At 48.0% G+C, this 15,494-nt stretch overlaps 1 long non-coding RNA gene across 1 annotated transcript in view; it reads right to left on the bottom strand.

Moving 5' to 3' along the window:
- The window catches only part of LOC115892685, a 55,295-nt gene that overhangs the window by 34,510 nt on the left and 5,291 nt on the right, over window positions 1–15,494 (bottom strand). The window contains exon 2 of the long non-coding RNA XR_004052569.1: window positions 11,618–11,791. This is a non-coding gene — a long non-coding RNA (uncharacterized LOC115892685). The remainder of the gene's footprint in view (window positions 1–11,617; window positions 11,792–15,494) is intronic.

The raw sequence follows: 15,494 nt of genomic DNA on the forward strand, positions 1-15,494 counted from the left end.
TGACTTGCAGGGTAACTTGTCCGCCAGTTCTTTCCTCTCCATGTGAGCCTCCAAAGAACTGCTTAAGTGTCCTCACAACATGGTCGTTGGTTTCCCCCAGATCCAGTGATCCAAAAGACCAACATGGAAGCTGCAGTGCCTTTTATAACCCAGTTTGAAAGTCACACACTGTCACTTGCATCATACTCTACTAGTAACAAGTCAGCCCTGATTCACTGTGGGAGGAGACTGCACAAGGGCATGAATACCAGGAGGTAAGGGTCATCTGGGACCATCCTGAAGGCTGGCTACTACAGGCCCAAAGCCTGTTTCTAGATCCAGCTCCCGCAGGTCTTGAGGTTCAATCCCCACTTCCAATAGTGGGATATTTATTTTTGGTTCAAAATCTTATCCCTTCCGGCCAGGCGCGGTGGCTCACGTCTGTAATCCCAGCACTTTGGGAGGCCAAGGCGGGTGAATCACAAGGTCAGGATAGCCAGACTATCCTGGCTAACACAGTGAAACCCCGTCTCTACTAAAAATAATACAAAAAATTAACTGGGTGTGGTGGCGGGCGGCTGTAGTCCCAGCTACTCGGGACGCTGAGGCAGGAGAATGACGTGAACCCGGGAGGCGGAGCGTGCAGTGAGCAGAGACCTGGCGTGAACCCGGGAGGCGGAGCTTGCAGTGAGCAGAGACCCTGTGCTGCTGCACTCCAGCCTGGGCGACAGAGCGAGACTCTGTCTCAAAAAAAAAAAACACAAAACTTATCCTTTCCAAAACAACCTGTAATAATTTATTATTGTATTTTCCTCCAGTATTTTTAAAATAAGGTTTTTTTTAATTTTTAAAAATCATGTAGCCAATGCACATTCATTTAGGAAAAATTATTTAATAGATAAAAACCAAAAACAATAAAATAACTAGCATTTGTAATTCTTCACCCAGATTTATTTATTTATTCTAGGTTTATTCTAGGCTTTTTTCCTGTGTACACACATAAAAATTCATATGCATATATATACCAACGCCTTTTAAAAGTGGGTTTCTACTGCATATGCCACTACCTGCCTGGGTTACTAAATTTATTCTTAGAGTGTCATTTAAATTCCTGAAGAGCAATCTGCTATATGGGTGTGTGTGTGATATTCTTTAGTCAATCATTCACTATTTTTAATCACCTAGAGTTTTTCTCACTACCATAAACGATGTGATGAATGAAGATCCTTGGCTAAATTTTCATTTACCTCACAGTTATTCCTTAGCGCTAAATCCTAGGAGTAGGAGAACTCTTGGTTCAGGAGTAGGAGAACTCTTGGTTCAAAGAGTATGTACACTTTTCAGGCTTTTGATACATTTTATCACAATCCCTTCCATCAGGTCTTTCTCTTGAGGCAGGAAAATAGGGTCTGGAGGCAGGCAACATAAGGCCGATTTCACACTTCAGCTATGACAGGAAATATCCTCTCCATGAGGCATACACTAAGTAAATGACTTTGTAACTTTACTTCATCCTCTTCATTTACACAGGGCGTACCCCAAGTAACCAATGGAATCCTCTAGAGGGTATTTAAATTCCCAAAAATTCTGTAATGGGGTCCTTGAGCCCCTATGCTCGGGTCCATTCCCAAACTGTGGGGTGTACTTTCATTTTCAGTAAATTTCTGCTTTTGTTGCTTCATTCTTTCCTTACTTTGTTTGCGCGTTTTGTCCAATTCTTTGTTCAAGACGCCAAGAACCTGGACACCCTCCACTGTTAATACTGTTACAGGTATGCAGTTGTGCAGTGCATAGCCCGTGCCACTGTATGTGGCGGTGTTGCCCACTTAGCAGTGAGGACTGCATATTTTCCTGCATTATCACCAAAACAATGTTATCATCTTTTATTTATTATTATTTTTTTGAGTCAGAGCCTTGCTTTGTCACCCAGGCTGGAGTGCAGTGGCGCAGTCTCAGCTCACTGCAATTTCTGCCTCTCAGACTCAAGCCATCCTCTCACCTCAGCCTTCCGAGTAGCTGGGACTACAGGCATGTGCCACCATGCTTGGCTAATTTTTGTATTTTTCATAAAGATGGGGTCTCACTATTTTACCCAGGCTGGTCTTGAACTCCTGAGCTCAAGTGATCCACCTGCCTTGGCCTCCCAAATGCTGGGATTACAGGTGTAAGCCACCGTGCCCAGCCTGGATGTTATCATCTTTTAAATGTTCGCTAAATGATGAGTGAAAAAGTATTTCGTTGTTCTACGTTTTTTTGTTTGTTTGTTTGTTTGTTTTTGAGATGAAGTCTTGCTCTTGTCCCCCAGGGTGGAATGCAATGGCGCGATCTCGGCTCACTGCAACCTCTGCCTCCCAGGTTCAAGCAATTCTCCTGCCTCGGCCTCCTGAGTAGCTGGGATTACAGGCACCTGCCGCCACGCCCGGCAAATTTTTTCGTATTTTAAGTAGAGATGGGGTTTCACCATGTTGGCCAGGCTGGTCTCAAACTCCTGACCTCAGGTGATCTGTCCGCCTCGGCCTCCCAAAGTGCTGGGATTACAGGTGTGAGCCACCGCGCCCGGGCGTTCTATGCATATTTTTAATATACTGTAAGTGTGGTTCCAGTGACTCATTGAAGAAATATTTATTGAGGTCCTATAACACAATAGTAAACAAGAGTCGCTGTCGTCATGGACCTTAACTTCCAGTGTATGCACTGCATATGTGTTTGGGTGTCCTGCCCCTCACCTCTGTCAGGACAGGGACATCCCCATCATGGTCTCCTCTCTGCTCTGGCAAGACATTAGATGTGACCCATCACAGGCTCCTCTGTATACACTAGGCAGACAAAACCTCCCGAGCTGTCTCTCAGTGTTGGCAGACTCTGAACTTCTCAGTCTTCACAGGGGAGAACTAGGGAAGAAACAAATCTCTGCCAACCAATGGCATTCAGACCTCTCCTGTCATGTTTGATGGGTATGAGGCCGTCCCTCAATGGAAATAAACGACTCAGGACACTGGCGAGATGAGCTTGGAAGAGTTATCTGGGTCACGGGAAGGCTGGAATGGTAATATTGAAGCTTTAGGAACTAGGGAAATTCAACCTTGGTGAACATTACAAGGGCGGGCCTTCATTGTTATGTAGGTTCTTCTGGAAGTGATGGAAACTTATATAAAAGACTTTGCGGCATAGCAGGAACTCAGCCTTTTACTCTGTTCTGGAAGGATCCTACCTACTCAGAGAACGTACCAACCACTGCACAGGGAACTGGGGAAGGTCAAAAGCCAGGCCATGACCGGCTGCATCTGCTGTTACTCTGTGGCCATCTCACTATCCTTAGCTAAAGTAATGTGAAACATGGGGTGTATATATCGTGCGTGTGTGTGTGTGTGTGTGTGTGCATTTGTCCTCTTCTGGGACATCTGTTGTCCTCACAGCCCTGAAGTGAGTCAGACTCAGCCATCAGATTAAAAGTGGGAAAGGAGCAGAAGTTCCAGGCAGGAATGAGTCTGCCTTTTAACCAAGCTCAGCTGTAGCATAACTCACTGGATGGCTGAATGACAGGACTGGAAGATGTCCTTTGGGGCCACAGCCCGGTGCTGTGAAACCAGTGCAGCAGAGAGACACTGGGAAGGTGTTTTTGCACAGGCTGGGAAGAGGCGCCCACAGTGGCAGCTCTGGGGCAACTCCAGGAACAGGGGTCCTTGAGAGCATGAGATCAGCCCCTTGAGGTGAGGGGCCCCTACTAAGCATTAAAAGGCCTAGCTAGGTGTAAGGATAGCTGGGGAGCAAGAGTAGAAGGGGATGGGCAGACGAGGCTGACCTGGCCCAGCACCAGCGTGGGTGTGACTCCTAGACAGGTGCCCAGGGTTGGAGCAGGCAAGCATTCGTCATTCACTTCTGCCCAAGGCCTGACATGTCCATCATCCAGGCTAAGCAGAGTAGGGAAAGAATATCCCATCTGAAGCACGGAGAGGATGTGACTTCCCTAAGGACACATAGCATATTATAACTGAGTCAGGCCTAAGACTCAGAAGCAATGGCTCCCTGTCCTGGGATCACTCCCTCATTCACTCCTTTCTGGGGATGCCCATTAGGGACCTCTCCTTAGGATCATCAAAGCATTTACTGAGCACAACAGGGCAGCAGGACCCACCTCATACAGGCAATGAGGGGGATGCAGTCTGCAGGAAGGTTGAAGGTAACAAGAAAACCACCAAAAGTAGGTCTGCTTTTTATTATCACTGCACTGGCAATTTCAAAGTCAGCGATTAAATTAGTCCAAAAAACTTTCTGTTAGTCTTCAGTTCTAAACAATCATTGTGGTTATGGTTAAGTTTTAGTATGATATTAGCACATTTAAAAACCACCTGTAATAAGCATTGTATTTATTATATGTAGACATTAATCCAGAGAACTTCCAGTTATATACTTGGCCCCCAACACACCCAGACTCAGCCAGGGGCATTTGTTTCAAGTTTGGTAACAATTTGGAATGCTTCAAAGAAATGGTAACGATGATCAATGATCGTAACTCATTCTCACACACTACCTCCCCATCAACACCATCTTAAAAGTCTCTTGAATGAGGGTGTGCCCGAGAATGGAAGTCCAAGAAACCTACCAGCCAGCAGGCAGAGGGGGAGTAAGGTATCGTCACTGTCTGCTATCCATTTGTTTGGCTGGCTGTGATCAAGTCCAGCGGAATTTTACCCGATTCCCTAACTATCACTTAAAATGACTTTTAAAATCATGCCGTGTGGAAATAACAGATTATACTGAGTATATAGAAGACTGATTTATTGCTAGCCAGACAATGCAATTAAAAGAGAAGGCTGGGCATGGTGGCTCAGGCCTGTAATCCCAGCACCTTGGAAGGCTGAGGCAGGATGACCACTTGAGTCCAGGAGTTTGAGACCAGCCTGGGCAACATGGCAAAACCCTGTCTCTACAGAAAATAATTAGCTGGGTGTGGTGGTGCATACCTGTAGTCCCAGCTACTCAGGAGGCTGAGACTGGAAGATCACTTGAGCCTAGGAGTTAGAGGCTGCAGAGCTATGATCATGCCACTGCAATCCAGCTTGGGCAACAGAATGAAACTCTGTCAAAAAAGAAAAAAGAAAGAAGAAGAAGAGAGAAAAGAAAAAGGAAAGGAAAAATGGCTGAATACCTCCAAAGTCTGTGTAGGAAATATGTAAATGGTGGTCCATTTCCAAGACGAAGTGCCTCAAGTAGGCTTGGGTCTGCAAACTACAGAAGGACAGAATATACTAGGCCCCTGCTTTAATAGCTGGAGCCTGCTAGTTGGGGTACCCTTAGTTGCTCTCATCCAAACCTAAGAGTTTAGTCTAGAATGAAGATTTACTAGCCTGCAAAATAGCTCACTTTATCTATTCTTTTATCAGCTTGCCCGACTACCTAGGTCATAAGTCAAATACTTAAAAAGTCCTTGAGCGGACTATAATTGCAATACATTATGGGCTGCAACAAAATGCAGTGAGACAACCCTAAAAAAAACACCCAAAATCCCTACCTGGCCAGGCAAGGTGGCTCACGCCTGTAATCCCAGCACTGTGGGAGGCCAAGGCGGGTGGATCACTTGTCAGGAGTTTGAGACCAGCCTGGCCAACATGGTGAAACCCTGTCTCTAACTAAAAACACAAAAATTAGCTGGGCGTGGTGGTGGGTGCCTATAATCCCAGCTACTCGGGAGGCTGAGGCAGGAGAATCGCTTGAACCCGGGGGGCGGAGGTTGCAGTGAGCCAACATCATGCCATTGCACTCCAGGCTGGGTGACAGAATGAGACTCCATCTCAGAAAACAAACAAACAAAACAACCCTACTCAACAACCAACAGGTGACATCCAGGAAGATTGTGACTCCACTCAATCTGTACTCAACCTCTGAGGAACCAGGAGAGGGACCCACACACTAGAGGATAAATTGCTTGTTGTAAGCGTGCTGGGTGTGCCTGCCCACCAGACACCCCATCTTGCAAGACTATATTAAAAGTCTCACCTCCACTGTTCTCTGTGTCTCTGGGTCCATTCTTTGGGTTTGGACGGGTGAGTTTGTTTCTCACAGTCTAGACTCTAGATGTGAAGAACTTTGAACATATCACCAAAGGAGATGGTGGTATGCAATTTTATAAATAAAAATACACTAGTGTCAGTTTTTTAAGAGGGGAACCTGATTTGCATCTTTTTAATTAAAAAAAAAAACAAAAAACTGTTATTAGGCCCAGTGCAGTGGCTCACTCAGGTTTGTAATCCCAGCACTTTGGGAGGCTGAGGTGGGTGGATTGCTTGAGTTCAAGACCAGCCTGGGCAACATGGAGAAATGTCATCTCTACTAAAAATGCAAAAATTATCAGGGTGTGGTGGCATGTATCTGTAGTCCCAGCTACTTGGGAGGCCGGGAGGATGAAGTGGAATGATGGCTTGAGCCCAGGAGGCAGAGGTTGCAGTAAGCCGAGATCGCACCACTGCACTCCAGCTTGGGTGATGGAGCCAGATCTTCTCAAAAACAACAACAACAAAAAAAAAACAACAAAAAAAAAACCTGTTATTAAGATTTAATATTTTCCTTTATAAAATCATCATACCACTGATGGTATCATAGAATTAAGTAACGTCAACAAAAGTCAGGATTTTTCTAGCTGTAAGCAACAGAAAATCCACTTCAAACTTGCTTCAGTGAAAAAGGCATTTGTCTCCTGTACCTGAAAAGCCTAAGGGTGAGCACTTGGCTTCATGCACAGCTGGACTTAAGGGATTAAGCTACATCACGAGGCCCTGGTCTGTCTCTCCATTCCCAGCTCCGCCTTTTCTGCAATGGCTCCATTCTCCATGGGGGCAGGATGGCTGCCAGTTAACTCCAACCTCAAATCCCCTCAGGTTTGAAGCTTCCAGACTTCTCCACAATTGGGACTGGTTCTAAGCCTGATGCCATGGGCTGGAATTGGGTCACATGTCCCACCCCGACCCCCACTCCTCTGAGGTTTGGGGAATGGAATGCATAGATCTGCGAGCCTCTCTTCCCCTTTTGGAACCAGAAGAAGAGTCAACTCCATCCACTGCACATGGCTGAGGTGGAGGAGAGGAGGCTTCCCCAGATGAAAATTGAGGACAGCTACCATAAGAAGGGGAAGTGGGTAGCAGGTGATCCCCAAAAGCCATACTTGGAAGTAATTAGGTAAATGTATATTAATATGTAATAATAATTGGAGGTTCAGAAAGGTGACTTCTGAATCACCCACCTGCCAGCCCAGGTGACCCGAGAGGGAAAGAATCTTTGCTAGACCATCTGGCAGAACGGGAGAGTCCATGGTGTTCCCTGGTATGGTAGGGTTGGGAAGCCAGAGGCTACCAAGGGAGAGTGACTTGCCCAGGGCCACATAGCCACCCACGGGCAGGGATGAAACTAGAACACAAAACTGTCTCATTCCCCATCCAGTGCTCCCAGCTGGCCTTGTGAGGGCCAAAAGGGGGCTCTAGGAGAGGTCCTCCAGCTGGTTCATCACCCCTGGGGGAGTGGCTCCAGCAGGCTCTCCTAGCTGACATGGTGGAGAATTTTCAACAAGCCCCTTCTACTTCCCTGCCCCCACTACCCTGGGATCTCCCAGTCTGTCTCAGGTGAAAGGAGGAGCAGGTCAGTCTTAGGGACTCAGGGAGTCCTGAGTCCCACAGGCCTTCCCAGTCTTGACAGCACCAATCTGTGGCCTTCATCTTACATTAAAATGCAGTAAGAGCCCTAGGCAACAGCCTCTACCCTCTCCAGCAATTTCTGAAGCCCCTACTACCAGGTCAGGCTGGGTCTTCCTGGGCTCCACATCTCCACCCCACCGGATCCTAAGATACCAGCAGTGCTCCCACAGCTTGTGTTCAGAGCAGCACCACTACGGCATTAACCCAGCAGCCAGGCTGCCTGGGGGACTTCTCCGTGGGAATGCTTGGGTGCAGCAATCTGATTGAGCTGGGGAGGGAGTCCTGTCTTGAAGTACTGTTTGCATATAAGCACATTATTTTATGTAGATGGTGTTTATTTGGATAAAGGAGTTATTATGATAGAGATTAAAAGGGGCTTAAGCACCCCCCAGCCCACCCCTTGGTACCACCATTGTTATCACCAGTTTAAATGAGAGGAACCACACCTTAACTCAATGACAGCACCAATAGTGGAAATCCAGACCCCTCAGGTAACGGGAAAAACAGACTGGGATGTGGCCAGGACACACGGACAAGGTCTTCCCGGCATGTTAGCACTTTAAACAAGGATGATACTGATGACATAGAAAAGTGGCAATGATAAATTAAGTGAAAGGGGAAAATTGAGAAAGTATGTAGAACATGTATATAATCATATATGTATGTATACATGTATAAAGTTATAGTAGTTAAGAGCATAGGATCTGGAGCCAGCCTGCCTGGGTTCAAATCTTTCACCTCTTACCTTAAGCATTTCATTTAAACTCTCTGTGCCCCAATTTGTTTATCTGTAAAATGAGGCTAATCCATCTAAAGTGTCTAACACAGGTCCGGACATACAGTAAGTGCTCAAAAATGTTACTTGCTAATCTTGTTAAGTCTCTTGCACAGGAAACTTGCACCCCCAGCCTTGGTGGTGACCAGGCCCGAGCCTCCCCGCCCGTGGCTCAGGAACCCCAGCACCTCGCCACTGCCGGTTGCCCATTGTTCCTGCCTTCCTGTTCTGCCCTGCTCCGGAACACGGTGGGAGCAGCTCCAGCCAGACAGGAAAGCATCCATGTTCTGGCACCCGCCCCCACTCCTCCTTCAGGGTGCTCAGCCAGGCCCCTCCTGCCCCTTGTTGGGAGCACTGAGCTACCAGTCTTCAGACTGAATCTTACTTGTGTTTTCTCAATGGAAAAACTAGAAAACGAAGGAACCCACTTGACAGGGCCAACTGAGGGTTAAGGAAGATGATGCGTGCAACAATGACAATGGCTATCCTCATATTGTCTCGCTCAAGATCAGCTTTCAAATGCTGCTTCCGGCCAGGATGCAGCAGGACCAGTTCCACCTCTAGTGTCTGGGGCTCAGATTTCTCAGATCATGCTGCCTCTCTCTATCTGACTCCCAGAATCCCCCCAGAAAGACAAGATAACACACTTCCCTGAGATTAGAAGCTAGCTAGTCAATCGAGGTGAGCGTGCCATTTTGGAGATTAGACAAACTGAGCCCTGGAGGAGTCAAACAACTCAGAGTAACCCAGCCACCTACTGGCACAGGTGTGGCGAGGAGCCAAGGCCAAAAGTGGGTGAAAGAGCTGGGCAACATTCCCAGGCTAGCAACCGGGAGAGACCAGGGTTTGGGGTCGCTGGATCCTGGCTCTGCTACTGAATTGCTATGTGACCGTTCTGCACCCGTTTCCCTTCTCTGGTGGCTATAGGAAGGCAGATGTGGCTCCTCACCCTGCCTGTGCCATGGGCTGGCTGCATTACTGAGTCATTTGACCCCTCCAGGGCTTGGTTTGTATAATCTCCAAAATGGCATACTCACCTAGATTAATGAGCTAGCCCCTGATCTCAGCAGAGATTCTTTCTTGTCTTTCTGCTGCCTTCTCCTCCATTTCTCTGCTCAGAACGCGAACTGTGTCAGCAGATCAGGGCTGGCTATTTAAGGTTTTTGGAAGAGTAAATCAAAGTCACAGCTTCATGTATCTCTGCACTGGGCAGGACCAAGGCTAGGCTTTTTTATTTCAATAGGTTTTGGGGTACAGGTGGTTTCTGGTTACATGGATAAGTTCTCTAGTGGTGAGTTCTGAGATTATGGTGCACCTGTCAACTGAGTAGTGCACACTGTACCTAATATGTAGCCTCTAATCCCTCAACCCCTCCTACCCTCCCGAGAGTCCCCAAAGTCCATTATATTATTCTTATGCCTTTGCATCCTCGTAGCTTAGCTCCCACTTAAAAGAGAGAACATCACGAAGTCAAGAATTCAAGACTAGCCTGGCCATCATGGCAAAACTCCGTCTCTACTAAAAATACAAAAATTAGCTGGGTATGGTGGTGTGCACACCTGTGGTCCCACCTACTTGGGAGGCTGAGGCAGGAGAATTGCTTGAAGCCAGCAGGCGGAGGTTGCAGTGAGCCGAGACTGCACACCACTGCACTCCAGCCTGGGCAACAGAGCAAGACTCCGTCTCAAAAACAAAAAAAACAACGAAAAAAGAGAATATGTGATATTTGGTTTTCCATTCCTGAGTTACCTCACTCAGAATAATGGCCTCCAGCTCCATCCAAGTTGCTGCAAAGGCCATTATTTTGTCCCGTTTTATGGCTGAGTAGTATTATATGGTGTATATATACCACATTTTCTTTATCCACTCATTGGTTAATGGGCATTTACGTTGTTTCCGTATTTTTGCAATTGCCAATTGTGCTGCTATAAACGTGTGTGCATGTATCTTTTTCATACAATGACTTCTTTTCCTCTGGGTAGAGATACCCAGTAATAGGATTGCTGGATCGAATGGTAGTTCTACTCTTAGTTCTTTAAGGAATCTCCATACTGTTTTCCATAGTGGTTGTACTGGTTTACATTCCCACCAAGGCTGGGCTTTTGACCTGCTTTCTCCCCACTCCGACCTGAGGGAAGCCGAGAGGACCTGTGTGTCCACAGGTTGGCTTTGACATGACATGTCATGACACATGAGATGATACAAAGTAGCATGCTGAGTGCCCACTGTGCAGTAGCGAACGTCCTGTCAACAGAGGGTATTTACTGAAGATTTGAGGATGGAGGAGGAGCTGGGGCTTGCATCACAGGAAGGCAACAGCTTCAGAACCTAACCCTATTCTCAGAGTACCCTCCTACTTGCCTTCACCCTCCCAGGGGACTTTCCCTGGGGGTCACTATACTGGTCCAGCCTCCATCCATCATGCTGCCTTCCTTCTCTTGCCCCCTTTTTATACCCTCATCTTGTGCACTGCCATAGGAATCCCCAAATCTGTTTGAATGGGGGAAGGCATCAGCGGCCAGGGTGCCCCCATCTCCATCGACTCCCCCAGAACTGTCCCAAATAAAGTCACCTCAAAGAAATCTTAGGAATATATTATGCTTTTGTAAGCACATAGTCTTACAATATGCCCCCTCCAAACTGACTGCCTCCCCAAAGCCCCTCTTTGCCAAGCTCCTGCTCTCAAATTTGACCACCCAAATCTGGCATAGGGCTCAGCTGGGCAGAGTCTTCCGCTGAAAAGTACGCCTTCTGTAGAAGGCTGCTGGGGAGTAGAGAGGCGTTTCCCCACTGTTACTCATCCATTTCATCTTCACTAAAATTCTGCAGGTTAGGAAATACTGCCCCAGTTTTACAGAACTGGAAACTAACGCTCCTGGCTGGGACTGTGTCTTAGTCCATTCAGGGTGCTGTAACAACATATCTTAAACTGGATAATTTATTAACAGGAATTTACTGCTTACAGTTCTGGAGGCTGGGAAGTCCAAGATCAACGTGCTCTCTGCTTCAAAGATTACATTTTCTCACTGCATTGTCATGTAAAGGGGCAAACAAGTTCCCTCAGACCTCTTGTATAAGAGCCCTAATCTCTGCCCCAGTGACATAATCACCTTCCAAAAGTCCCCACCTCTTAGCACTATCGCATTGGAGATTGTTTCAGCATAGGAATTTTACCTACAGTGGCAGGTTGCGCTGTCCAGCCTCAGCCCTGGGCTCCAGAATGTCAGACGTCTTTCCATCTCTTCAGCCCGTCACTCCCCACATAGGTCCCAGCAGAACTCGGTGCAGCCTCCCAGGTCACATCTGCTACCCTTGCCCAGACACAGGTGATCACAGCTGGCTGGCAGACACTCTGGAACAGAGGCCTGAGGTTATTATTAATGTCATCCTCCTGTATTTCCTACTCTCTGCCTTCCAGGCATGTGGTGAGATGGCAGTTCCCTGCTCCCTTGTGATTGGGAGGTGGGGTAACCTGGCCAACAAGGTGTGAGAAGTGACATTTGTTATTTGGGCTGGAGCACTTAATTGCCAGATAGAGATCTCTTTTCCTCTGCCGTGGCTTGACAGCCTTTGAGATGGCAGCTGCCCCATCACCCCCGGTCCTGGAGTAAGGAGACACGGGGACCCTGCCAGCCCTCGACGGGTAGTAGTGTGCATGAGAAAGACACTTCCTATTAGGAGCTACTAAGATTTCAGGGTTGTTTGCTGCTGCAACATAACCTGGCCTACCTTAACTCACACACATCACCAAAAAGCAAAACCAAGACGGAGCTCAGAAATAGCATGAAGGACATTGTGTCTGGAGACCAAATGCTCACAGTGGACATCTTTAGTGTTCACGCCTCAGCAGGGGCTGGAAGTGGCAATAGAGTTGGCCCTTTGTGGGGCCTTAGTACAGCTAGGGGAAACCTCAGAGAAAATCCATCCAAACTCTTCCCTGACCAAATATGGAGACTCGAGGCCCAGAGAGGGCAGGGGCTTGACAGCATGCTATAGCAGGGCTGGCACAGAACCTGCTAACAATAGACTGCCTCCATTTCCCAGCCTCCCATGCAGCTGTATTTGGCCATGTGATCAAATTTTTGCCACCTAAGGACTTCTTTGTGGGTTTCTTAAAAGAGAAATCTGTGACTCAGCTGCACCAGGGTAGGAGACTCCTAGAGGTTCAGAGCCAAAGCTTGGCCTCACCACTCTCGGGGTGTGTTGCCTTGGGCAAGGTGCTTCACTCTGAAGCTGGGAATTACGGTGAACAGATAAGATCAGTGTATGCCCAGTGACCAGCAGAGCACTCAGTGTGCAGGAACTCAATTAAATGGTACTCTTCCTGTTATTATCATTCAGCAGTAGGAAGAAAGCTGTGATGACATAAGCTAGGGTCTTGCTGCACCACCCAGATTCCACACAGAGGGCTGGAGTGTAGAGCACCTCCTTCTCTGTCCAGCTGACATTCTTTCTTCTTCTGGGAAGAGCATCTCCATTTTCACTTCACTCAGATGACTGTTTCTGTAACATGTAGCCACGAGAAAGTAGGAAACTAACATTTACTAAATGCCAGCTGTGTCCTAGGTACTTCACATGATACCTCATTTAGCCTTCAGGATAAGTCTGTAAAGAAGGTAGTGTGGAAAACTACAGCTCAGAGGTTTAGTAACATGTGCAATATCACAGAGCTGGGACTCAGATCTGATGCTCCAGCCCAACCCATCTTTTACATAAGGGTCAGTCATTTAAGTTTCTGTGATTGACTTTTCTAGGAGGGGCATTTATTCACTCAGTTAATATTTACTGAGGCCAGGTGTGGTGGCTCATGCCTGTAATCTCAGTACTTTGGAAGGCCAAGGTGGACACATCCCTTGAGCCCAGGAGTTCAAAACCAGCCTGGGCAACATGGCAAAACTCCATCTCTACAGAAAATACAAAAATTAACCAGCTGTGGTGGCATACACCTGTGGTCCCAGCTACTCAGGAGGCTGAGGCAGGAGGATGGTGGAAGCTGAGGCAGGAGGATGGTGGGAAGCTGAGGCAGGAGGATCGTGGGAAGCTGAGAAAGGAGGATCACTTGAGCCTTGCAGACAGAGCAAGACCCTATCTCAAAAAATAAATAAATAAATAAATAATTTACCGTGAGCCTGCTACATGCCAGGCATAGTACTAGGCCCTAGGGATAAGACAAGCCCCTGCCTTTATGGAGCACCCATTCCCGATGGCGTAGAGACTTCACCTCATGGGCCAACTCTAGTTGACAGTGGCTGCCTGCAGCATTATGATGAGAGGATCCAGAGAGGCCTCTGGGCCCAGCAGGAAGGACATAGTGGTTGATTACTCAGGCTGCCATGGGTGCTATTTGGGAGTTTCTGAGTGTGTGCTGTTTCCTGGCCACCCAAAGGTTATACTTGTTCATACAAACATATAACAAAGCAGAAATACAGTCTGGTCAGAGCACAGTTCCACTCCTTATTTTGAAAAGAGTAACTGGCTGGGCGTGGTGGCTCACACCTGTAATCCCAGCACTTTGGGAGGCTCAGGCAGGCAGAATACTTGAGCTCAGGAGTTTGAGACCAGTCTGGGCTACATGGCGAAACCCTGTCTCTACAGAAAATAAAAAAATTAGCCAGGTGTCTCAGTGTGCACCTGTGGTCCCAGCTACTAGGGAGGCTGAGGTGGAAGGATCCCTTGAGCCTCAGAGGTCAAGGCTGCAGTGAACCATGATTGCATCACAGCACTACGGCCTGGGTGACAGAGCGAAATGCTGTCTCAAAAGAAGAGTAACCAGTGCAGAGCTAATAACTTGGCCCTGCCCTCAAGGAACTTAGGGTCTAACTAGTAGCCTAAGGTACACACGAATACATGATGATTATTAAAGAATGGAACAGGAGACTCTGATCCAGAGTCAGAGGTGGGAGAAGCCACATGGATTTGGGTGATCCGGGAGGCTTCCTGGAGGAGCTCAGTGGTGGATTTGGCTAGGTGGGTGGGGGCAGGAGAAGGTGTTCTAGGGTCAGCAGCAGCACAGGCAAAGGTATGGAGTCAGGGCGGGTGGGAAGTGGGTGTGCAGTGGGGCAGCAATGGTGGGGCTCCCAGTCCAGCTGAGGCAGAGATGCTGAGGGAGTGCTGAGGAGGTAATAAAGGGAGTGGGCTGTGGAGGTCTCCATGTCAGCCCTGGGAATTTAGTCCAGACCCTGAAGCAGGAGGGAGCCACTGAAGAGTTCAAGCAAGGGCATGCCCAAAGAAAGGTATTTCTAGGTGGCTGAAGTCAGTGATCGGTGGCAACTATCCAACCAGGGAATAGAAAGAGAGTCCCTGTATGTATTAAATAGGTGGGAGTTAGGGCAACTGGGCTCCATGCTGACATGCTGGGACCACAAGCAAGCCCCTCACCCAGAAGGGCCTGCTTCCTCCTCCCTCATCTCTAAAGGCCCTTTCAGGTCATGACTGAATGAAGTGAGGTGGGGGAGGAGTTGCTTGGTTCAGTTAGGGTCTCTATTTTCCACTTTGCTTTGGCCCTGGAGACCTGACCTAAGGTGGATCCGTCACCCACGTTACCTCAGCTTCAGGGCCACGTAGCTTACCCTGAGGTATGCCCCACACCTCAACGTGTCCCATAGAAGACATGGCCTTGGCCCACTTTCCAGCTAACTTGAGAGAGAAACTGTGCCTCTGTGCCTCAGTTTCCCCACCTGGAGGAATGGTGTGAGTCACACCGACTCTGCAGGGAAGGCATGAGAAGCCATTGAGATAATGCCTTTAAAGTGCCCGGGGTAGTATCTCTGTGCTCTCTGGGAGTAAGTGCTGAATTAGTGGCAAATGTCCTTCTTGTTATTGTTCCTATTGTGTGTTTCCTGTGTGGGACTCTGGGCTGTAAGCTCTTCATAGGCAGGCAGAAGATCTGATGCTCAAGGCTAGTTCAACTCTGCCAGGTGCGTCATGGGGACTGTGACGTGGGCCTGCCTGGTCCAGAAAGCAACCCAGATACTGACACACCCTGAGTGTGTACACCGTCAATCCTCATGGGACTGGCCAGCACACGGGGCCCCCGTCCCTGCCCAGGCACCCAG

The sequence above is a fragment of the Rhinopithecus roxellana genome, chromosome 13 (assembly GCF_007565055.1).
Source record: "Rhinopithecus roxellana isolate Shanxi Qingling chromosome 13, ASM756505v1, whole genome shotgun sequence".
In the NCBI taxonomy this organism is placed as follows: domain Eukaryota; kingdom Metazoa; phylum Chordata; class Mammalia; order Primates; family Cercopithecidae; genus Rhinopithecus; species Rhinopithecus roxellana.